Source organism: Syngnathus acus, chromosome 9 (assembly GCF_901709675.1).
Source record: "Syngnathus acus chromosome 9, fSynAcu1.2, whole genome shotgun sequence".
Lineage (NCBI taxonomy): Eukaryota > Metazoa > Chordata > Actinopteri > Syngnathiformes > Syngnathidae > Syngnathus > Syngnathus acus.
The window spans coordinates 15,590,147-15,614,760 of NC_051094.1; the positions used below are offsets into that span (position 1 = coordinate 15,590,147).

The 24,614-nt window shown below is 39.8% G+C and overlaps 1 protein-coding gene across 5 annotated transcripts in view; it reads left to right on the forward strand.

The window, feature by feature from the left end:
- Nucleotides 1-24,614, forward strand: part of tnc (tenascin C) — a 77,369-nt gene that overhangs the window by 14,855 nt on the left and 37,900 nt on the right. Inside the window, exon 3 of one of the 5 annotated variants that reach the window (XM_037258237.1) lies at nucleotides 22,445-22,621. The exons of 1 other annotated variant lie outside the window; for it this stretch is intronic. The gene's annotated coding sequence lies outside the window, so the exon portion shown is untranslated. Of the gene's footprint in view, nucleotides 1-22,248; nucleotides 22,622-24,614 lie in introns of those variants that run through there. 3 more of the 5 variants (XM_037258238.1, XM_037258241.1, XM_037258240.1) reach the window with 3 other exon arrangements.

The window sequence follows — 24,614 nt, forward strand, 5'->3', positions numbered from 1 at the left end:
GTTATGCTTTGAAGAGGCCACAACTGATAGAAAAAGGCAGATTGATTTGTGTTATTTGTACAACGTGACATGTTACAAACGCTGAATAGGTACAAAAAGCTAACAGTTCTTCCTTGCTTTACATGTATCAGTTGTCTTTTAGAAACACGTGCGCCCACAGGCTTTCACTGTTCTCGTGTCATTTTACATACATTTATTTATAACCTTAAAACAAGGGGCGGGGGGGAGATAGGAGTCGAGAAATGATTAACAAAATTTCACATGAAAAAAAAGCCGAGTGAAATGTCTGTAGACCTCCATTTGTACCAACAATGTCAAGTCCAGCAGTCATCCAATAGGATTGTTAAACAATTATCACAATTATGTTGGGCCGGTAAGAAGAATTGCATGACTGCCTGCATGAAATACCGTATTTTCCGCCCTAAAAGGCGCACCGGGTTATAAGGCGCACCTTCAATGAACGGCCCATTTTAAAACTTTGTCCATATATAAGGCGCACCGGATTATAAGGCGCATAAAATAGAAGCTATACTGCATCAAACTGAGGTTGACTAGGGTTGCGGTATGCATCCACAGTTCGATCCAACGCATTTGTACTACTTACCTATGTTTCCCTTCCATATCGATCCGTAGATTTACTCGAAACATTAACAGAGCAGCCTATTTTGACATGAAATAGCCTGGTACGTATAGCAGCTATCGCAATAGCATTAGCCATCCGCAAAGTCTCACGAGCCTCAGCTCGCAATCTCCCATGAGCCTCAGCAAAGTGTAAACAATCGCGTTTCTCAAACGATCTCCTATAAAATGATCGGAACTGACTAAAGTTCGATCTAACGCATTGGTACTACTTACCTATGTTTCCCTTCCATATCGATCCGTAGATTTACTCGAAACATTAACAGAGCAGCCTATTTTGACATGAAATAGCCTCGCGGGTACAACAGCTATTCGGTGACGCCCCCTGACTACAGTTGCCGTAATGCTGGGAAGCGATGCGACCTTGTAATTTACTAGTCGTACTAAAACGTACTGAAACATTTTGGCAGAGCACTGTGTACAACCAGTATGGATCAACAAATTCATCAGTTGATCCATATATAAGGCGTACTGGCCTATAAGGCGCACTGTCGGCTTTTGAGAAAATTTTAGGTTTTTAGGTGCGCCTTTTAGGGCGGAAAATACGGTAATAGTCGCTTCCTTGATAGATAGACAAACATCTATCGGTTGCTGCAAAGCATCACAAAAGGGGTTTTATGTGGTGCCCGAGGGACAACCCAACAAAATATGTCATAGCTAAACTAACTTTTATGCCTTGTCCATCGTTTTTTATTTGCGGTTTCTTACTTACATCAGAGACAATAACAGAGAATAAACATACGTCATAAAGATAGGAGTTCCTGGTGACGCACTTTTTTGGCCCATATCTTGGCGTCACGTGGAACTCTATGGAGCGCCACACCACACAAGATCCTACCACCATGCATGTGTCCAATTTTTTGCAGTATTTGGAAGATTCACAAAACGTAACTGAATTTCACACCAGCAACAAGATGGCTGTAAGAAAATCACAAGACTGTTTTAAGCCAAAAATATTACAATTTTGAATGAGTTGATTTTTGTTTGAAAAAAATGCACAAAGTGAGTTCTTGCACTTAATGTTGGTTTCTTGTTCAGTTTTGTGCCGCCCTTGAATTATAGGTTTTATGCGAGAAACCTTTGCACTGGAAAAAAAATGATAGTATGTAATTATTTTGTTGTAGCCTATTCTTCAAACCCTTTGTTGCTCACTGAAGGATAGTGGATATTTTCTACGTGCATTAAGAATTGTATTATAAAAAATGAAATGATGTAAGAGTGTACATTTTGCACATAATCAGATATTTTGTCCATTTCTAAAATAAAATTTGCGTCATACAAGAAGTGTGTAGTCCACCTGGATGTGGCCCGCGAGTAGTACTGATGATTTAAGTTGCCCATCCCTGGCCGAAAGACAGTGAAGAGTGATGTTCTGCACGGACACAATTACCGTATTTTCCGGACTATAAGGCGCACCGGACTATAAGGCGCACCTTCAATGAATGGCCCATTTTAAAACTTTGTCCTTATATAAGGCGCACCGGACTATAAGGCGCACCATTAATGCATCATGTCAGATTTTTAATCCAAATCAAATCATTCTCCATTTTATCTTTTTTATTTCAACTTCAGACGCAACAAATTACTTTATAATCACAAAATAATCCATAGTATTTTTGATTAATGATTCATAGTCTTCAGCGGGCCACTTATGATTTATTTTATGACACAATGCTTCGGGCCAGTTTAAATTTAGGAATTTGGTCCATATATAAGGCGCACTGGACTATAAGGCGCACTGTAGGCTTTTGAGAAAATTTTAGGTTTTTAGGTGCGCCTTATAGTCCGGAAAACACGGTACATTTATGTGTTGGTGCCCTAATTTAAAACAAGACACTGAATTAAATGCTTATTCATTCGTAGACTGACTGGCATCTCTGGGTACTCTTAAAACAAAGGTTTAGCCATCCTTGTCGTAATTCAAACTCCAGGTTAAACGTTCTAAATTGGACCTTGGGAAATATTTTTTTGTAGTAGCAGAATAGTGTCATTACGGAATAACCTGACCATCTTAGACCACTTCAATCCCTGCTGGTTAATTTACTTGTTTGGGTTTGCCTGCTCAGATGTTTTTGTTTCCTTTATTTTTCATTTTGTGTGTGTGTGTGTGTGTGCGTGTATGTGTGTGTGTGTGTGTGTGTGCGTGCGTGTGTGTCTACACAGTTCTGTGTGTGTGTATGTGGTTTTATTTTATGTTAATGGTTGTTTGTAATGTGACTTATATTACTAAATATAATCAATCAATCAATCAACCGCTACTATCTTGGAATATAGCAGGAGATGTAGAGATCATTTATCAAACATGTCTAAGAGTATCCTTTTTTTCTGGCAGAAAAACGCACAGCAGGATATGCGGTACATAGAGTACGTATGTCTTTTGAACTCGGTTTCTTGAGTTGATTCATTTGAATAAGTGCTGAAAATAAAGGAGCCATACTTCCTTTCACACGCTTAGTGGCAATTACCCAGCAGGCTATCTGCTCTCTTCTCAGAGCTGCCTCAATAATTATATGCTTCTGGTACAGAAGCTATAGCTTGTCCTCTCTGTGGACCATACTTGTGTAAGCAACATGAACATGCATGCATTAGATGTCCATGCCAGAACACACGCAGCAGAGGAATTTGTAGAAAGCATGTACACACCATATACATGCGTTTTAATCGTAAACAGTGTGTTTAAGGCAGCGTGAATTCATTTAGAAGACCACAGCTTAAAAAGATTGATGGCAGAGCAATGTGTTCTTCTTTTTGAATGAGCAAAATTGTACATGTGTGTAACCCGCATATGGAAGCCATTACATTCCTGTGCTACTGTTTCAAAGAGTGCACTTTTGCAGTGCGTAATTATTATCCTGAACAGGCAAAGCAGCAAGCAACCTTGAGCTGCACTTTCTCCCTTCAGCATTCACAATTTCTGGCTGCTGTGATGGTGGCATTCAGATGTGCAACATGGATGCTGATTTGTAAAAAGGGGATACAATATTTGGATTGCTTCCTGTGCTAATGGAGAGATGTATGATCACAGTATGGCATGATCGTATTAAATAAAAAAACATCCATTGTTCCGTATTGTTTTTATGAAGTTATTTTGACGTGCGGGATCAGTGTCAGTGTAACACATCTTATGTGAGTGAGTCAGGTATTAATAAAGTACACTCAGGTAGTGCAAACTGGCGTCATTTACATTGGGTTGGCTTAGTTGCCGTTCTGCATTCTAGCCAAGTGTAGAATAAAGTTCAAGTCCGGTTAATGCAGTGTCGTACAAAATATTATCCGACAGCCAATGATCTCTGGGAAAAACGGCTTTCATTTTTTTGCCATGCGTCACGGCGAGGGTTCATAATACACAATAATATACATTTAAACCTCAGTATCTGACTAATTTACTCTTCAAATTCCTGGTTAACGTTCACATTTGTTTTTTTTGTGAGTGAAAACTATTTGATGATGACATAAGACACAGCAGGGACACAAAGACCCCCAGATGGTAATATATTGCAAACGTATTTTTTTTTAACTTAACACCCCCAACCAGGTAAGACAATTTGGTGTAATGAAGGACTGAGGGTAGACTGTCTCAATCCCTCTATTGATCTGTATCTGTATTTGCACCAAATTTGTAAAAGGCATATTAATATTCTAAAGATTGAGATGCTGAGTAGGTTGTCAGTCTCAATTGATGTATTGAGTCGCTTCAATTCATTTTCCTGATGGCTTCAGCAGGTGAGGGGTCTTGTGGTGCTGTGTGGGGTGTTTCTGTAGGTCAACAGGAAATTATGACGTCTTTACCGTGTTCCTTGTCCTTGAGATACTTCATTACACGCTTCTGAGTTTGCACAATCCATTCAGCTATGCCACCATTCACGGCAAGGCGATAAGGATCTTATGTGAGCTGATGTTGCGCTCCTTTAGCATGCAGAAAGAAAGATCTCTTGGAGCTCCTTATCTCAAGCTGGTTGGACAGGAGATCTAAACAGAGACATTTTTTCAAAGCTTTTAATGGTCTTTATGTAGTGGTTGACCTCATTATTGCAATATTAGGCCACTTTTTGGTAATGATGGTCACCAAGAACATTTTCATGTGCCATATTTCCCAATCACTGTGCTGCGGTATTCAGAGATATTCAGCTGTGCCGTGATAAATTGTCCAAAATTAATTACAGAGCGCATTGTAAAAAGGATCGCCAAACCACTGGTCAGTTAGCGTAAGGCCTGGTCAGCCACTTACTAATCGCGCTTGCGTTACTAATTGGGGAATCTTAAAAAACTTACAAAATTCTGCACTCCAAAATTCATTAAACATAGTTGTCAGACCTAACTCAAAAATAGTGTTCCCAACTGGTTTTATGTCATTTTGGTTTCATGTCATCATGCAAAGCACCTCTTAATCACTTCCAGCAAATCTTAATTGTTCTGACCTGCATAGCTGAAATGACTACATCATGCATATAAACCACAGCATTATGACCACTTGCAAAATACAATAATATTCAATACAATAATTGTGTTTTATAAATGTAATAATGCTCCTTTTTGAGAGAGGTGTTAATATTGGTGAATGGTCATCAGGTCTCATAATAAGAGTTGTCTTTTTCATTATTTCAACTGGTCACAGAAGAGTCACATCCTCGAAACACATCTCTCAGTACAATTTTATCTTTGTAAAGGCAGAATTCTTAATACACTGCATGTATTGGATGTCACGATATTGACCAAGTGGTCATCACGCTGTGTTGACTGCAAGTTTCTCATCTATGTTTGGACCTCTAAAATCTCCCCATCCCAAATTAGTTGCTGATTCTGTGGATGATATAGGTCCCAAATTTTTAATTTGTAACTCACGTAATTAACCCAGTATTATTTCTGGTTGTCATGTTTGAATGTAATTTGCAAGATTTTTTGGGGTGATACTTTATAATTAAGTACAGTGGGGAAATCCAAATATAGTATATTCTCTTTAACATGCCTGGCAGGTTGTTTGAATAAATAGAGCAGACTTGAAGCCCACCGGAGTTGTCCCTTTATCATTAATAAGTGTTTAGTGCTGTTCCCATTCCCTTCCCCATCAGCTTTTGTACCATCAAACTTGGCAAACATGAATAGATCTTTAACAGACTAGGAGTAAAGCTTTATCAATGAAGTAAGACATTTTGTTTGTATATTGAAAAGCACAACCATCGATATCAAGATCAGAATAATCTTTTTTGGGACAAGCATGTTCAAAAATACAACACAATAGATTTGTTTTCTGTTAGATTGATCTACTTTTGTATTACAGCAACAAACCAAAATGAACATTAAGGACATAACACAAATACTAAGAGTCTTCAAGCACTGTGAATATGCAATTAGTGTGGCATAGTATATAAACAATGGCAGGTGTCAAACAATGTAATGTGAGCAGTAATGTGGTAATTGTGATAAAATGACACTTGTGCAAAACTTGCAGCGTGCTTAATTGATTGAACATTTAAGCTCTTTAAAGTGTTTAGTGCAGTGGTTCTTAACCTTCTTGGAGGTACCAAACCCCACCAGCTTCATATGCGCATTAACCGAACCCCTTATTAGTGAAAAATAAAACTTTTTTTTTCAAATTCAAGACATAGATGTTTTTTCCTGGTGCACAAAATGAGCCGTGCATGAACATCACCTTGTTCAAAGTCCAAAACCAACACAATGCATGAACGCGCAACAAATTACATACCTGCAAATCAGTGTGACCTCTGCTGTTGCCTTTGCGAGACCAGTTCAGACATGCGTCATCAGAAATTTACACGATAAATCAGGTGTGTTCGGACCTCCGCAGTGGAGGCTCTGCCAAACCCCTGAGACCGAATCAATCGAACCCAGGTTAAGAACCACTGGTCTAGTGGTATGAAATTGTGATCAACATCAGTTCTGCAAATAATGCAGAGACACAGATACAATAATGAACATACTAATACTTACTGTACAACAGAGATGTGTAAACTTGGTAAAATACCACTATGGAATTATGACATATATTATACTGAATTATACTGTGATTTAAAAAGATAGGACTGATTAGTGACTGCTGTATAGAAATGCCTCAACAGCTCTCGTGACTTACTCAGCAACAGCAGGAAGTTGCTGAGGCCTTTGTTAGGATGAAGCTGATGTTAGTCTCCCGATTCAGGCCCGATGAGACATTCATTCCAAGTAAATGAGCTAAAACCACTAAAAATTGAGACAATAAAACAGCAAAATTTGCAAAACGAAAAGAAAAAAGAGATTGCTACCACAGTCTAATGAGAGGCAAAGGGTGGGGACCTCCTCTTTGGGGGTACAGGTTACTGGGTCACTGCTGAGTGAGACGATCTTGTGGAATCTGCAGTTCCCTTCTCACAAGCAAGCAAGGACTGCAGCAACAAAACACAAACACCAGTAAACAGCACAGCAAGATTTTTCAGACGTCCCAGTCCTCGGCCCCCCTGCGGGTCACAACTTCAATTGTGCACCATCTTGTGACGCTTTTGAGGAAGGCTGTAGCCTTATAAAGGAAGTAGCCAAAACATGTAAAGTAGGTAAAAACTTTATCTGTCTGACTAAAAAAAATGATAAAAATAGTTCAATTGTGGTACTCGCAGCAGAGGAAGAGCTCTTTGCCCTGACGCCAATTATGACTGTAAGTAAATGCAACCCATGGAACAAACAGAACACTACACAAAGCCATACAACACAATCATAAATAAATTTAAACACTTCCGCCTTATGTCACAGTCTGTGCAATCTGAACATTCCTGGAGGTTCAGCTTTTGCCTAATTTGCTACAAATATTGCACATCAACTCATACGCTAATGTGAAGAACATGCCTGGAATCATGGAAAGAAAAGTAAATAGAACAGAATTACAATGCTTGCCTCCCTTTTGTGACGTACAGTACAGAACACAAGCTGAAAAAGAAAACAGGAAGCCGAGCGGGCAGGCCAGGGTGTCGTGAATCTCATCCCAAAAAAGATTTTAAAAATTACTACAGATTCTTTGAGTGGCGTGAATTTTAGTACTGACGTCATTTTTAGTACATATAATGTAGATTTATTAAGCCATTCTGTATAGATGGCAATGTTGAGCTCACTCAACTGACCCTTTAAAGCCATTTAAAAACAAATAAGTAAAGGCATTTTGAAAACAAAGTACAAAGTATCTACCATCGCTTTTTTGAACCATAAACTTACCTGCAAAGGCCTATCAATCAGATACATACCACAATTTAGAGTTTCCTCTTAAAACAATCAATATTTCTTATCTGGATTATAGCTCTGAGCAAAAAGCACAATATGCCCTTGCATTTCACAGTAGTACAAGTAATCAACCAATAGACCAGAAACTCCACTGGGGAGTTTGCAGAGAGTTGGGTACGGTACAAACAAATACATAAAAACGATACTCAAATTGTATTTGGCGTTAGATGACATTAAAAAAACTTTATTTAATCCCAGGAAAAGGGCGATGAAAAGCATTGTCTTTGAAAACAAAAGCATATATTCAGGAAAATCTGTGGCACTATGGCACGGTTGTCAAAACAGTTAGTCCCTACGTGTTGCGGTTGAATTCTAACAATCTGTATCACATTGAGAAACTGCGAGGGAGGTGTTCTTGATTTTTTATTTCTAATTTATTCTCTTGAGCTACTATGTAGCTTTGCAGCTTGCTTATTTTACTGTGCGCTCTTTGATATTGCTCACTAGAAATGAGCTCATGTCAATTGTTTCATTAATGGCAAGTTAATTGCTGATTGTGCACAATGTTTGTTGTTATTCCTCTGTTTACTATTCTGGTGAGTCCCCACAAGGCAAATTTAGCAGTCTTCACTAGGGTGTAAAGTAATTCCCAAGTACACCCCCACCCCCGCTTCTTATTCCCATGCAAATACATGTTTTTGCAGTAATAACAACAACTCTGGTTTTGCATTGTCTCAAAGATAACGGCGGAGTAGTAAAGCTTTCACTATTTCTGCAAAGTTTGTAACAGACGAATATTCAATCTAAATGTAAATCAATCAAATCTGAATGGCGAGGGCGAAAGGTGAAAAAAACACATTCTGGTAACACTATAATATATGGTGGATAGATGTAGAAAGTTCAAATCAATAGGCTGCCACTGGATGGGGCGCAACATTAAGGTGAAACCCCACCCTGTCCTCCCAGTTGATAGATGAAGTGTTTTGAGTGGCCCTAGCAGCAGTGCTTCACATCCTCCTAGTGGAGGTTCTCACTGCAGGTCGAAGGTGGCAGCAAGCCAGATTGGTTTTGTATGTGTTCAGCTGGTCTCTGACATTATGTGGACGTTTGTCACAGCACGGACACGCCGGCTAACAGTGAAATATGCAAGCAAACAGATGTTTAGGTGTGCTTGAGAAAGCAGCCATATATTTATACAGAAATGCTGGAAGTAGGTTTTGGATACATCTTGGTCTGGTCACCAGTCAATCACAAAACATAAAAAGAACCACAGAACACTTAAGAAGTACAAAACAACAGTGTGTCATACTAGAAAGGCAATCATTTGCCAGCTTCCAACATAGTATCAGGGGTGGAACACAGGCAGCTAAGACCACATTTTGACGTTTAACACCTGTCTACAGTACACCCTTTTGTGTTTTAAAAAGAAATTTGCCACTCTGACTGCCAAACATATCATTATGTCAATATGTCAACTGCATGAACTTTATGAAGGCAACTTGGGCTTGGCAATGTCCTTCTTTGGTTCTTTCTGAAAGACAATTGCAAATAACTCCTATAATTAGACATTTGATAAACTAATCTACAAGGAATTGCACTGTGTAAAAATGTGCAGTAACTGCTCATGACAAAAATGATATGCACTTTTAAACCACAAGTATATTAGATCAGTAATAATCATAGCTAATCTTTTATTGATGCGTTCATCCATCCACCCTGAATTCCCTCTCCCTAGCCACTTAACCCAGCTCCCCGTGTGGAGGTTCTGCATTTCCCAGGTCAGTGAGAAGACCAAGTTTCTGAAGAGTGTCTTCCCTGGCCTTTCCTTCTGGTGGGACATGTTCAGAATACCTCACCAAAAGTTGTCTAAGAGGCATCCTACTTAGATGGCTTCTCTGATGTGGCACTGTTGTGCTGAGCCCTTCCCGCATTACCATTTCTCACAGTAGAACCTGGACAATCTGTGGAGGAACCTCAGCCACGTGTATCCATGATCTTGCTCGAGAGACAAGTATGGGTAAATCTATCCACGCTAACTTTCAGTTATCTATCTCCCCGAATTAGTCCGGAAGGCTCACACTCACTTTCAGAGCAAGGTCAAATCTTTCCTCTTCTAGAAAGGAATGATTTATAGCCTCATTCATTTTGTGGCTTAATGCACCGAGTGTCAGACACTGATGAACTGATTGGATGAATTGATGGGCCGCTCTCTCTCGCTCTGTCTCTCTCGCTCTCTGTCATTCTCCTTTTCTACACTCTAATCCAACCGGTGGAAGCAAACGGCTGCCCCACATTGAGTTGGGTCTTCTTGAGGTTTTTTCCCAAGAAAGAGTTTTCCCTTGCCTCCACCCAAGTGTGGTTTCATGTAAGTTACAGTTGTGGCTCAGTTACTCTTTTAATAAGTGAAAATTGTGGTCTTTGGACTGCTCCATGTTTAAAACACCCTGAGATAACTGGATTTGTGATTCGGCACCAAATAAATCAATTATCAAATTAATTGAATTATAGCTTTGCCTTTCAACATAGCTCATGCTGCACCATGAAAGAGTGATGTAGTCTGCATCACGAACATTGTCTGTTGATCATCAGCTCTATTGTCATCCAGGTGGGAAAGGATATCATCCCCAAGTCAAGGTCACAGCATGCTTTTCTGACGGAGGCCCATGGTCTGATATTTGCAGGTGTTGATTTTAATTCCAATCGCTTCACACCAAGCTGTGAACCGCTCCAGCGAGAGTTGAAGATCACACCTTAATCCACCCCTCCAGCTCAGTTCCTTAGCAACTACAGCCAAGGATTGAACTTTTTGGCCCTTCGCCCAATCCCATGGGAAGCGGGACCCACATTGCCTCCGCGCCATGCCCAACCAGTTCCCACCAGGTGCTTGCCGTTCATCAGATTCCACCTTCTTGCTGAGCTCCAAATTGGGTCCCAATGACCTTCCTTTGGATGAAGGAAAATCTGGTCTATATTTATTCCTCGTCATAGTGGGTGATTCATTTGGTCCAGGGGTGTCAAACTCATGCAGGCCTCATTGTAGTCATAGTTTCCCTTGGAGGGCCATTATGACATTTTCTATATACGTACATACAGTATAGGCTACACAAAAAACTGATGAATGACTAGTTTTGAAATCAGTGAATAGTAAAAACTGTTCAAATAGTTTAAAAAGATGAACGCTAATAAAAAAAAATGCTAGCAATTTCTCTATTTTTAAAAAGTGAAGTCAATTTGTAACTAGTTAAAATCGAAAATTTGTCTTTGCGGGCCACATAAAATGATGCGGCAGGCCGTATCTGGCCTCCGGCCCTTGGCATCTATGATTTGGTCCCTCACAGATCCCTCACCACCATGACAAGGTGACAGCTCAAGGATGGTCTTATATTAATCTAAAGGAAAATCTTTTAAATGGTTTAATTTGATTTAGCATTTTACAGAATAATAATCCATCTAACCAATGACCTAAACCACCATGGGCGTTTTGCATCTAATGTCATATCAATAACATTAATACTGTAATCTGACAAAGTACAGATAACCAGCATGATCCCACAAAACATGACATTTGACCCCAGCTACATTAATGTAGGCTCATGAATCTTTACGCATCAGATCAATGTTTTGACAAAAGAAATCACAACCTTGTGTTTGGCTAAATGTTGAAGTGATTGAACCCTGACCTGCATGAAAGATACTCGCCACCATGCAGTCAGATTTGGTGTAAATATTATTCATGGGTCACGGCTCCTGCTACATTTTTCATTGTTTACATCCCCAGTCAGAGCTGACGGTTTCAGCTGGTGTTCCTCTCCCTCTCACCACCCATCAGCTCTGTCCCTTCCTCCACTGTCAACTGTATGAGCCTGTTGTTGTCAGATAGTGACAGAGCATGTGCTGTGTGGAAGGAGGATCTCAGCTGTTCACGCTGAAGAACTCATCTCCCCTCCCGTTCCGGTTCTAGGTGAGCCTCAGACCTCCCTTTCCTTTTGGCTGACATTACCCAAACTAAGCTCATTTGTCCCCCTCAATAGACCCATGATCGGGCTTTTGTTTGTGCCCCAACCTTCCATTCACGTCCCCTATGAGAGCAGACAAAAGAGGAAAAGACACAGGACTGAACCCTTTTGCCCAGACAGACTGTGGTAAAGCGACCATAAAGAGATGCTTGGCTTGAATGGAACTGTGCAATGACACATTGCTCACAAGCTTTTTCTGGAGCCTCTGTGTCTATCTATCTATCTATCTATCTATCTATCTATCTATCTATCTATCTATCTATCTATCTATCTATCTATCTATCTATCTATCTATCTATCTATCTATCTATCTATCTATCTATCTTGATTGATCTCTATCTATCTATCTATCTATCTATCTATCTATCTATCTATCTATCTATCTATCTATCTATCTATCTATCTATCTATCTATCTATCTATCTATCTATCTATCTATCTATCTGTTTATAGTATAATTGTTCCGCATATTAAAAAAAAACACGTATCACTTTGGTCAAACAAGTTGAAAACCTGCAAAATTAGTTGGCAGACAACTGTGATATGTTTGCCATTATGCCACCAGCAGACGCGGGGCAACGTTGCGCTGGTAGGCTCCAATAAAGTAGTTCTCACGCATGGAAGCTAGCAGACAAAGTCCGACATTAGCTGAAAGCTAGTGACTTGAGACTAAGCCTAATTGCCTTAAAATATTCATACCAGCAGAAAGAAACAGGGGCAGCTACACAATGAAGCTTCATTGCCAGCTCATTGTGTCCAATAATACACAGACAACTTTGTGCCAACGAGAACTTCATTCATCATAGAATAGGATATGTCATAACACTTTATGGTACTGTGTCTTTACTGCTGTGATACTTGTTGGAATATGACAACCATCTGCGACTCTTAACGCTGCTATTGGAGATGTATCTGTTTCTAGTTGGTCTTTGAAGAACAGTATGAGCACATAAAAATGGCCAGTGGCACTGAAAGGTTTGGTGACCACTGCCTTTAATAGAAAAAAAAAAATATATATATATATATATATATATGTGTGTGTGTGTGTGTGTGTGTGTGTGTGTGTGTGTGTGTGTGTGTGTGTGTGTGTGTGTGCGTGTGTGCGTGTGTGCGTGTGTGTGTGTGTGCATGTATGTCCGTGGGTATGGGTACATTTTTGTATTGTTGAAATGTCAGTAGGTAAATATTTTAATTTTTTAATTATTTATTCTTTGAAGCATTAATAATAATTTGCGAAATTACAAGGTAATATCTAAGACTGTATATATACTATTTATATGGCTGGTTCTCCACAAGTGTGCTCCAAAATGATAAGAGCGAAAAAATAAACTTGCTAGAAACAAGGTCAAAATTATATATGCTAAATCAAACTTTCCTGTTGTGTGCTGTGAAGATACCTAACTCATCCAATTATTTGCAAGAGATTGTTGAATGTTGTGGTTTACTCCATTGATACACTGTATCTGTGCACCAAATAATAATAAAAATAATATGGGTGGCACGTTGATGCACTGGTTAGCACGTTCGCCTCACAGTTCAGAGGGTGTGGGTTTGATTCCACCTCCGGCCCTCCCTGTGTGGAGTTTGCATGATCTCCCCATGCCTGCGTAGGTTTTCTCCGGGTACTCCAATTTCCTCCCGCATCCCAAAAGCATGCATAGTAGGCTGATTGAGCACTCCAAATTGCCCATAGATGTGACTACGAATGCGAATGGTTGTTTGTCTCTGTGTGCCCTGCGATTAGCTGGGAACCAGTTCAGGCAGTTCTACTGCCCAAACTCCGCTGGGAAAGGCTCAGGCAGGCCCACAACCCACGTGGGGACAAGTGGGACAGAAGATGGATGGATGGATGGATGGATGGATGGATGGATGGATGGATGGATGGATGGATGGATGGATGGATGGATGGATGGATGGATGGATAGGTTGGGTTGGGTTGGGTTGGGCGGGCGGGCGGACGGACGGACGGATGGATGGCAGGTGGTGAGCCCATGGGAAGAGTGAGGAAGCAGAGCCGGAAGACTATAACGTGGGCTCTCCTATTTCTGCTGTTGAAGTCACCGAGGTGGTGAAAAAGATCCTCGGTGTCAAGACCCCGGAGGTGAATAAGATGTGAACTCATGGTGAAGAAGGAGTTGAGCGGAAAGGTGAAGCTCTGGTTTTACGGGCCAATGTACATTCCTACACTCACCTATGGTCGCAAGCTCAAGGTAATGGCCAAAGGAATGAGATCCCCGAAATAAGCGGCCGTGTCTGGGCTTTTTATTGAGAAGCAAGGTCATCTGGGAGGGACCCGGAGTTGAGCTACTGCTCCTCCACATTGAGAGGAGCCAGATGAGGGGGCTCATGCATCTTATTCGGATGCATCGTGTACGTCTCCCAAGTGAGGTTTTCCGGTCAAAAGGAGGCCTCGGGGGTGACCCTGGACACACTGAGAGAGTATGACTCTCAGCTGGGATCCCCAGGGATGAGCTGGATGAAGTGACTGGAGAGGGAAGTCTGGACTTCCCTGCTGAAGCTGCTGCCACCGCGACCCGACTCTGGATAAGCGGTAGAAAATGGATGGTTGAATTAGTTTTGAATTACTATTAATGAATTAATACGAAGGTGGCTTGTGTGTGTACTTGAGAATACATATTTCACTTGCTTGCAGTTTTGTCATTTGCGCATGCATTCAGCCTTCAGGGACTCTGCAGACAGCGGGTACTTGTGTTTGAGCCCTGTGTGAGTTGAGGAAGAAATATAATACATGACTTTAATTTTCCCTCTGCGGTTGAGCAAATTGCTTCTGATGATAAAATTTCAACTCTTGCTCCATGTTGTCAAACTGTTGTCAAACTGACTCCTTCAGCTTATGCTTCTCTTGTGGTTTGTAAGATTTCATCCTATTTGAACCTATCAGCTATATTAATATAGCTCAGACTTTAGTATATGCTGGTTGGAACGTTCTGTACTCACTGACATTTTAATCTACAAAGCAAGAAAGCCTGACGTATAGAGTGTTGTATCTGTCTCCACCTGTTTGATGCTAAATGTGAGCTGGAGTTCAGCTCGGAGACAACGGGTGGGATCTGCCATAATGTTCTATAGGGGCTGCTCGGCAAAGCTTAAAATAGAAGCGATAAGCACCAAGCCACCGGAGGCGTTGGGGACATATTAAAAAAAATGTTATGTGCTGCTCGTATGTTATTCCACGGAGAAATGAGCCATGTAGAATGACAAGATGAAATTAAAGGTTTAAAATGTGATAAGCTTTTCTACTCGTTATCTGATGAAAGTGATGTCAACCCCCAGAAAATTGTGTTGATACGAGACTGAACACACTCAGCAACAAATAGATAACACCCTTCTTTGTCAGTTGCATTCCCATTGCACACAACTAATGGAAGGATTGTGAGATAATATACCAACCCGCTAGATCAGGGGTGTGAAGCTTTGGCCCGAGGGCCAACTTTAGCCTGCAGTGTAATCATATTAAGCTCGCAGCTTTGTGTCAATTCAGAAATTGCCAATTGTCTTCACTTTTACAAAACACAGTTGTTGCTAGCAATTTTTATTACCATTCATCTTTTTAAACAGTTTTTTTTTTTTCTGATTTCAAGTTCTGATTTCAAAACTAGTTATTTATCAGTTTGTTGTGTAGCCCATACTGTATATAATATGACATTCATACATTTATTTGGGTTGACAGTTATAATGGCCCTCTGAAGGAAACTATGACTACGATACGGAATGCGACATAAATTAGTTTGACACCCCTGCACTACATGATAAGAAATACACTCAGAAACACAGATGTGGCCAATGCCAAATTGCGACTCTAGTGCAAGACGAGCACGCTGGGCGAGGGGAGCAAATCGTAGGGAAATTAGTCACACAAAATTTTGTGATAAGCTTTAAAAGATCTGTGAATCCTAGAAAGTTTAACCTTACTTAAATTGCATTAGCATATTATATTTCATCCACTTGCATCTTGATCTATTCTACTTCTTAAATGTTTACATATTTTCTAACAGCGGTCAAGACAGAGAATTAAATGTATAGAATAGTATGTATACCATTTTAAATCTTTTTGTAAGTTGTAACATTGAAGTGGTCACATCAAAATGAACAGTGACAGAAAAAAATATTCCACGCCATCATCTGAAGTTTTTTGGGTGTCCCAGTGGGTCAGTTTGGAATTGCTTTCTTCAGTTTACTTTTGACGGAGGTCAGATAGGGTCATTTCACTCAGGATGTTGAAGCTCCCACATTCCACCGAATGTGAGGAATAGCATATGCATGCTTTTTTTCTGCACAGCAAATTCAAGACGCCATTTAATAAATGTTTGATATGTTTTGTAACTCAATATTTTACCACTTGTGCTTGAGTTTCAGCTGCAATAGTGAACATTAAGAAGTATTGTACTATTTATCCATCCATTATTGAGCTGAAGTCTATATCTTAGCTACCTTTGAGAGATGTGGTACACAATGGATTGGTCACCGGTCATTTACATGGCAGAGAAACAACCAGTTACGCACGTTTACATAGTGACATGATTTAGTCTTCGATTAACATAACATGCAAGTTGTTGGATTGTGGGAGAAAGTTGGAGTATCCGAAGAAAACACACAAAAGTATGAAGAGAATATGCAAACCACACACAGGAAAGGCGGAGTCGTAATTCAAACCCAAACGTCAGACCTGTCAAGCAGATGTGATAAACACAATACAACTGAGCTCAGCTCAGCCGAGGTCAAATGTTTATTATGTAAAAGTTTATTTTACAAGTACAATCTGAAGAAAGAGCCGAAAAGATGTTCTTGTCGTTTTATGTGCTGCGTAAAGTTTATTACCATTTACACATTTCAGGTTTTTAGTCTTTTCAACAATTCATAGGCATTGAAGGCGTTGCTTGTGTGCCAAGAACAAATAATAAGGGCATTATAAACTTGCACGGTTCCCTGCTCTCCAGGAAAAATTTGCCCTCAAGTCTTTTGTGAATTAACATCTGGCTGTCAAGTTACAATAAATGAAAATAAAAAGGTGATCACATAGAGAAACCCATTTAAACCAGCAGCGTGGGACCTGAATCCTTGCTGCATTCACTGAAGTCAGACAAATGTACCACTAAATGTATCACATTTGTGAGACATGAAAAATAAAAGGTAATATAAATTGTACAAAATAAAACAACAAACAGCTCCCAGTACAATGCAGTGTAATTGTTCACCGCTGTAAGTTACAATGACAATGCAACATAAAAAAATCATACATTCATCGGTCATTTAATACAGTGGTTGATTGTTGCCATGATCTATTTATCTATTTGTATATTATTATTATTTATTATTATTTATTATTAATATTGAGCTATCTTCTGTTATCGATGTTAGTATTTTCTATCTGTTTATATATCTGTATGTTTCTGTATCTAACTGCCCGATCTATCTAAGTGCCCGTGATCTATCTATCTATCTATCTATCTATCTTGTTTAATTGTGAAGGCAATGACATCATTTAATTTCTCTCAAATCTATCTATCTATCTATCTATCTATCTATCTATCTATCTATCTATCTATCTATCTATCTATCTATCTATCTATCTATCTATCTATCTATCTATCTATCTATCTATCTATCTATCTATCTATCTATCTATCTATCTATCTGTCTGTCTGTCTGTCTGTCTGTCTGTCTGTCTGTCTATCTAGTATCTATCTATCCATCTATCTGTCAGGGGGAAGAATGACGCACAGAGCTTTTCCAACAGATATTTGAACCCATATCTCAATCTCCTAACTGTTGGTATATGCTGGCATATTCATAAAGGTCTTAGAATATATATAGAATGTATATAATATATAGAATGTACAACTCATGTCCTGGAACTCGCTATGTTATGTGATTCAGCTCTATAGGTGCCTATTGTATTGCTGTGTTGATTGCATATATATTGTCGTATTATGGCCCACTGAGTGGCAATTCAGAGTAGTTAATTTGTTGACGTTGCATATTCTTGCATGTTTTTAGCTGTGTGTTTTGTTTTTTTGCCTATTGGTTGACTTGTGTTCTGAAGCATCTTAGAGACAAGTAGATGGTGGTAATCTAATAAACTCTCTCTCTCGCTCTCTCTCTCTCTCTCTCTCTCTCTCTCTCTCTCTCTCTCTCTCTCTCAGTGTGCTTGTGTGTGGCTGGTAGCTTCTCTCTATACGTGCCTGCGTCTGGCTGACGACCAGTTCAAGGTGTATTGTGCTTTCGCCCGATATAAGCTGGGATAGGCTCAAGCATGTTTTTTTTTTTGCCTCTATTAAGCCTTTACATTATACACTTCTAAATGTAACTTTTAAAATACAAAACTGATTAATAAATATAGGCACTTACGGCGGAAGTTCTTCCATTTCAAAGATGATGAACAACTGTAGTCATGGCAACAAGAATTTACAGTGCAAAAAGGTGCATTGACTCACCGGGATTGTGATTTTGGCTGCAATGTGAAGTGGTGATTCTGTTTTAGGCAAGCCATTTTAAACTGAAATAGAAAACTTAAAGTAGTTACAAAGTGCTTGTTTAATTGTCCTCGTGTGGTGCTGGACACAGGACTACTCTTTGTGAGCCTGTCAAAGCCAAATTTATTCTTTCCATCTGTATTTAGCTTAACATATTGACTGACATTTCTGACGTCCGCTTCCACTTGCACTCCAATCCTCGGTGCTCATCACCATCATCATACATCCCTTTACTAATGTCTCATTAAAGCATCAGAAAGGCAGGGGGTTCAGAAGGAGAATTTCGTCTGGGTCGTTGTCCAAGTGACCTTCCCTGAGGACTTAACCCATACCGTCTCTCCTCACTGCTCCATAATGGATGAAGGACAGACATTGGAAGGGTGGAAGAGTAGAGGCGCAGGGCCCTTATTATCTTGTGATTTATTTTTAATGAGGTAAACAGGTCTTTGCAGGTCACCTGCAAATCCACACACACACACACACACACACGCACGCACGCACGCACGCCTGTCGTTGGTGGTGTGTGTTCACCACCGCCTTATTACTGCCCACTTTGACATCCTCTGTGGCTACAGGGGCTCCGTAGCATAATTGGGTCGCACTGTCATTGAGATCGTGTCTCACTTCTCACAATATCTACGCTCCAGGTTAGATACCACCAATTATAAAGAGCCATGAAAGCCTTCTTTTAGCCGCTGCAGGCAAACTTGGCCAATTTTCATCAAGTTACAAATAAAGTTTGAGTGAAAAACTGAGTTCACCATCACTATTTAATTCTACGTACTTCTGCGATTCATTTTATGTCAACAACATGTCTTGTTTTCTAAAAAAAAGTGGGGAACCGAATGCATATGTTTTGGCATGTTAGTATTACACAAAAAAAAAGAAACATTGTGGAAGGCTAGCGTGGACCAAGGAGGAGACCAATAGAATCAAGTTTTTGATCTTGATAAAATGCAGCTGATCCATTTTCGATTTATTAATGTTTGAACAAAACAGGCTTCAAGCACTCTCCTAATGAGATACAGGGTCAGCCGATTGGGGAGAAAAAAAATGGTTGATTTGTTTCGTTTGATTTGTGGATTGTGCAAACCTGAATATGCCCTGCGGTTGGCTGGCGACCAGTTCAGCGTTTTCCCTGCCTACTGCCTTTAGACCGGCATGAAATTTGATGATTGGCATAGTGTGCGTTTGGTACCAGTCATGGTAAATCAAATCTACTCAATTTAATTGAAAATCAGTGTACAGGTACACTTCCATAAACAGGGAGGGGAGAAATTCCATAGCAATTCCCTCTCAGGCTTTGCGAGGCTGTGAAGGAAGGAAAGAGAGAGAGAGCGACAGGAAGGTGAGAAGAGGAACAGATGGTGTGATGCAGGGGACTCTACACTGACACTCTTTTAAAACAGGTGCTCTCCATAGACAAGCTTTCAAGCCATCATCACATCTAAATGATATCATTATAGCCAGAAGTCATTAAAACCGATACTTCCCCCTGAGGATAAAGATCCTTCTTCTCCCTTGGGGTTTGGGGCGAAAATGAATTCAGTGCCCCTTCAGTCATTAAATTTTATTTTTTATCACCCAAAAACTGCGCTTCATATGTGTCATTGTGCTGTATATAGGATTAGAGAGGATCTTTTCTGCCTGACTGGCTACAGCAGCTCTCAGCAACAAGATGAGGATAATTTCCCCTGCTGAGAAAAGCTCTGCACATCCAGTATGGAACCTTCATCACACGCACGCACACAGGCACGCACACACACACACGTGGAGAGTGTGTGGATCAGTACGGCTCATCACTCACATAGCATCAGCATTTATCAACATGTGCTGCATTTGCTACTGGAAATTATAAAAGCCAGTTGGAAGAACATTTGTTTTGATATCTTCAAATTGACATGTAGAACTAGCAAGTTCCACATGCAAGGAAGCAGGATGACAAAAAAAACATTTGAACTTTATGATCATCCCTATTAAAGCTCTTTCCGAGACCACATAGTTCCTTTATGTCAGGATGATATGTTATGGCATGTTAATCCTGTTTAGACCGGTATAGTTTTACCGTCGTTAAGTTCTACCAATTACACCCTGGTTCAAAACTATATCTCATAATTGGCATGGCAAGTTTGCTGGATACTATTTTGCAGTCGTAAATGCAGTAGAAAATGTTGGTAATGTATTGTTAACCTACATTTTATGTATATTTTTATCAGTCACGAGATAGATAGATAGATAGATAGATAGATAGATAGATAGATAGATAGATAGATAGATAGATAGATAGATAGATAGATAGATAGATAGATAGATAGATAGATAGATAGATAGATAGATAGATAGATAGATAGATAGATAGATAGATAGATCTTGAGTAAAACTGCAAGTTACACTTTCATGTCAATTATTATGAGCACAAACAAGTAAGTGTATGTCATAGACTAAGAAGTGTCATCTTGAGCTTCCTCCGCCAAATTCTTTCCTTTCTTTTCACCTTTGGTAGTACAATATTGTTGATCTCCTGCACAGCCGCCTCTCCTGTGCTGAATTGAAAGGGAATGGGTGGGGGGGCTCTTTGATTGCCATGGAATCTGGATGACTGTGTTCAGTCCCACAACGGCGCAGACTCCCATTTCTAACTGCGCTCGTCTAAAAACAAAATTGCCAAAAGAAACAAAACTCAACTCATGCGTTAGAGTGGACTTTGCACTAGACTTGTAGTCACAAAAAATGGAGCCCATTGTCCATATGAAAACCATATATTCGGGTATTATTGACCCTTGTCTCACAGCTTGAGGTTTTGGTGGTCCACAGAGAACTTTCAGATTTTAAATTAGAACATGGTGTTTATTAAGTTATGGGAATGAATGGGGTAGTGTTTGATTCAAAACATGTCTGTCAAAAATGGGAGGGGGTGCTGATAGATTTTGCTAATGTACATAAATGTCAATGTTTAACTTAAAACATAAAGGCATTTTTTGTTTTTTATGGAACACTAGGATCAACATGTACTAGTATTCACATTTGAGAATTTGAAATCAGAGTTTTGAGCATTTCAAATTAATTGTTTAAAAATGGGTCAAAACCTGTTCAAAACTGATGTGTCGGTGCATTTAAGTTATTATTATTATTATTATTATTATGTACTTTACATTTCAGAGAAATTTCAAGTGTTTGATCGTGAGAGTATCTACTTAGTGACGGTGTGAATGTAAGAGTGGATGGTTTGGTTGCCTGTCTCTGTATGTGCTCTGTGACGAACTACCGACCAGTCCAGGGTGAAAGTCAGCTGGGATAGGCTTCAGCCTCTTGTTACACTGAACAGTATAAGCAGTGTAGACAATGGATGTGTTCAAAACCTCTTTACTTAATTTCTACTATGTGTCAAATAAACTTGCTATCAGAATTGATATTTTACTGAATTATGTTCAGTTTTGACATTAGTCATTTATGTATCAAGCTACTTAAAATTTGTGTTTTTTACCTCAACCAGAGTTGGACAATTTGGCGACTCAGTTCATTATATGATTTTTGTATTGATATATTATATATTTATATTGATTTTTAATGAATTTGTCTAAGTGAAGTAAAATATCTGCTCATGCATCTTTTATTTTGAGTATATTTTTTATCTTTCGTTGGGCTTAGGTAAAGCTCTACCCCCTCTTAAATTGAGATGATGCTGTCCCATTGCAGTCACTGCTCTCACGCCCTTAAACGCTATGTTAATGTTGGGTGTGCATTCACTCTTATCTCACTTTCTATTGGCTCGCTGCTACAATTTGCAGCTAATGGACCACAGACGCCCCCCCGTCTCTCTCTCTCTCTCTCTCTCTCTCTCTCCTCAGCCTTGAGGCATCCCGTTTCAGCTCTTTCGCTTTCAGTCACAATGCTGTGAAGAGGGTGAATGGGTGGGGGGCGTTTAAGAGAGCAGTAAGTGGGAGTGGAGTCTGACCGCAGAAGGTCCACTGTTTAAGCGAAAGGGAATTCTCTCTTTCATTTGCTCTCTCTTTCTCATTCAGGCACACACTCTCTAGCTCTCTCACCCACTCTCTCTCTCTCTCTCTCTTTTCACTGGCTGCACAACATCAGCAGGCTCTCTTGGTGGACTCCAGTAAACACTCAAAGAGAGGAGAGAGAAGCAAGATGATGGCAAAGCTGTCAGTGCTCTGAGAGGTGCAGACTGCTGATAACAGGCTTGGCTGAGGAGCTGTTCACTACTCCTTGGGCAAACCTTGAGAAATCAGTGAAGTGGGCATTGTGCAGAAGGTAAGTTCCCTTCTTTACCTGTATGGACAAGAAGCAAAATTGATTGACTTATCGGATTGTTTGATTAATATAATATATGTATATAAGCAAAATTGACACAATGGCTCTCCTGAATGTTTCCGGACTTCTGCGTATGTTAAAACATTTTTATCCATCATTACTAGAATTTATGAAGTCATTTTTAAACTTGCTTCCTTTAGTGATTATTTTTTTATCAAGTGTAATGATGTCGTTAACAATGCGTATGGTTCCAATATTAAAATAGTATTAGCTTGTATATTTTGTCAATTATCAGAAAATTGGCCACTTGTTTGGACTATCAGGTAACCATGACTGTTGCATGGACCGAGAAATGTTGCAAATCAGACTCAAGTCGTACATTTTGATTATAGCCAATTGAGATACTAGCTTACATATACCTTGGCGCCAACTTTTTACTGACAAACTTTATCATCTTGTCTCATTGTTAAAAAAAATGTAAAGGGTGCTGTTTTCAAAAATGTACAAATGAGCTACTGTGTTAAAGTAGTACATGTAGTACATGTAGTACAGGTGTGTGTGTGTGTGTGCGTGCGTGCGTGCGTGCGTGCGTGCGTGCGTGTGTGCGTGTGTGCGTGCGTGCGTGTGTGTGTGTTGACTGCCAGCCAGAGTAGGTCCAGATGTATACTTTATGGTACATGGCAGTAGACAGTGGGCTTGTGTAACCCAGGAAACAGACAGCTGCTTTACATTAGATGCTGCCGGTTGGTTCCTCTCTTAGATCTCCAGCATAGACACTGCAGGCTTCACAGACACACACATACAGGCACGCACACACACGCACACACTCACAATCACTGACAGTGTGATTCCGTATCTCCAATTTCCGCATCAGCATCATTTGTTAGTTACTTCGGTCTCATGGGAGAGATTGTGAAATGGGAAGCAGGCATCACTGGAAAGAAAGGATATTTGAATTCGTGAACCAACTATGTGTGAGAAGATATCATCAGATTTTATTTAGTATATTTGTTTTTGTACGATATAAAGCCCTTGTATTTTAGCTTCCATTGCCCTGACACTGTTTGCAGAAAATCTGAGAATCAAGTAAGAGCTGTTGGGTGAAGAATTCTAATAAAAGAAGGTGGGAAGTGAAGGAAGAGACCCACAGGATACCAGAGCATTGTGTGCTGCATGCTAATTATGTATGATGAGGAGCTCCAAGTACAAGAAAGGATCTTGTCAATGTTTGTTGGCTGCAAATTAGCGTTCAGTGAGGCCTTTGTACAATTTAACTGGTATGCCATTCATCTTTTGAAACTTTACATTATTTTAAGTAACACCATCTCTAGTGAGAACTTGAGTACACAATGTGTGCTATCCATTCATAGGTGGTCTTTTAGGATTGTTTGGCTACATATGTGAGCCGGCACTCTAAGACAGTGACACTCAGCATAATGTTGAGTGGGAAATGGGCCTTTGTTTGGACAGCTGTTAGCTCCCTATGCCCCGTGCCCTACGAAGCGTTATGAAAGGGCAGTTTTAACCCCACTTAGCTCCTTGACTGGTGATGGAGCACAAACAATAATTGCAGATATTCATGAACATTTATGATTGGAAAGATTCAGGAGTGATGAGATTGGAAAACAATCATTGACTTCCACACAGAGACATTCTTTAAATGATAACCGAACCTGGTGTAATTTATGGTGACATTGTTTGGATAATTTCACCTGGACCATACTGCTGATGTAAATATGACCACGTGTGGACCAGATGGCTCCAAAGAACAAGAATAACACAAGAACCAAACAACAGTAAGTTTCAAGAAAATTATATCTTCATAGTGGAACATCTGTTATTTGTGTTTGCCGGGAGAATGTAAAGTGAGAGATCATAGAAATTTTACAGTAGTTCAGTCTAAGAGAATGTGTTTGATCAATTACAAATTTAGGATTTATATTGTACTCTTGCCTGAATGATTAAAATATTATTATGCACTATAGAAAACTGG